The sequence below is a fragment of the Bos grunniens genome, chromosome 23 (genome assembly GCF_055505025.1).
Source record: "Bos grunniens cultivar Pamir isolate PY7600 chromosome 23, Bosgru_T2T1.0, whole genome shotgun sequence".
Lineage (NCBI taxonomy): Eukaryota > Metazoa > Chordata > Mammalia > Artiodactyla > Bovidae > Bos > Bos grunniens.
Window position 1 is genome coordinate 15,905,147 of NC_141187.1, and position 1,633 is coordinate 15,906,779.

At 49.8% G+C, this 1,633-nt stretch overlaps 1 non-coding gene across 1 annotated transcript; it reads right to left on the minus strand.

Moving 5' to 3' along the window:
* Positions 1 to 798: 798 nt before the first annotated feature.
* On the minus strand, positions 799 to 871 carry TRNAI-UAU (transfer RNA isoleucine (anticodon UAU)). The gene has a single exon. It is a non-coding gene; the product is annotated as a tRNA-Ile (tRNA).
* Between the last annotated feature and the right edge of the window lie 762 nt (positions 872 to 1,633).

Sequence of the window (1,633 nt, forward strand, 5' to 3'; positions counted from 1 at the left end):
CTTAATGGTGTATGGCGCTTGGAAGCTTAGTGTGAGAGAGAAGAGATCAACAGTTCTGGATCCAAATCCCATCTCACATGCCTAGTTGCCGGGCAGGCTTGTGTAAGTTATTAGAATTTTTGGAATCTTGTTTACCTCCTTTGTCAAATGGGCACAATAAATCCTGTCATCCCCAGAAGGTATAGGGACCAGAATGGATGTAGAGCTCTGGTACAGTGCTGGGCAAGAGATCAATAAAAGGAATCATTACAGCATGAGCTTGGCCACCGGGGTAAGTCCAATTGTCTTCTGAACAGGTGCCACTTAAGCCAGGACAGTGACACAGGAGTTTCAGGGGCAACAGGGCAGATAGATTTTGATTTTGTTCTTGTTGTTTCATGGGTTTTTTTTTTTTTAACATTTCACAGATAATCTGCTAATATAATTACCCCTGGGTAACTGGGAATTAACTCACATTTCCAAACACTATGAGGCACTGCGGGTGAAAAAGCAAAAGGAAAACATCATGTGTACTTCATTGTACAATATGCAAGAAACTACCTCCTGCATCATGTCTGTGTATGTGTGTGCACGTGTGCATGCTCAGTTGTGTCCGACTCTTCAAGACCCCATGGACAATAGCCTACTGGGCTCCTCTCTCCTTGTAATTTTCCAGGCAAGAATACTGGAGCAGATTGTCATTTCCTTCTCCAAGGAGATTTTCCCGACCCAGGGATTGAATCCGCATCTCTTACAAAGAATCTGGCAGGCGGATTCTTTACCAATGTGTCACCTGGAAAGCCCCAGAAGTGAAGGATCTGCCCTCTCTGAGGCTTGAACTCAAGACCTTCAGATTATAAGACTAACGTGCTGCCTACTGCACTAAGAGGGCAGATAGTCTGACTTTCACTTCATGTCTGTACTCTAGTCTTTTTGTCTCCATCTGGCTGAAAAGCTGTGCAGACACTGGGTGGGGTCTATGAATCCCTAGAAGCTTCTTGTGTATCTGTTCATTTTCCAGAGAAAAGAGTTTGTAGTTTTCCTCAAGACTTTCTTCCTTCAGGGAACACTCAGCCTGTTGTGGGAGATACATTTTCTACCTTCAAGCTGAGGTAGAGAAAGCTCTGCCCTCAGGGAGCCCCAGTCTGAGGGGACACAGCGTGGCCTCAAGGAGCCCCAGTCTGAGGGGAGACACAGGCCCTCCTCAGGGAGCCCCAGTCTGAGGGGAGACACAGCACGGCCTCAAGGAGCCCCAGTCTGAGGGGAGACACAGCCCTGCCTCAAGGAGCCCCACTCTGAGGGGAGACACAGCCCTGCCTCAGGGATCCCCAGTCTGAGGGAAGATACAGCCCTGCCTCAGGGAGTCCCAGTCTGAGGGGAGACACAGCCCTGCGCTCAGGGATCCCCAGTCTGAGGGGAGACACAGCCCTGCCTCAGGGAGCCCCAGTCTGAGGGGACCCAGCCCTGCCCTTAGGGAGCCCCAGTCTGAGGGGAGACAAGCCCTGCCCTCAGGGAGCCCCAGTCTGAGGGGAGACACAGCATGGCCTCAAGGAGCCCACATCCGATAGAGGAGATACAACTGATATTTCCAGGTACATCCCAGTCTGAGGAAAACAAAAAATATCAGAAATAATTCACACATGCCAAGCAATGG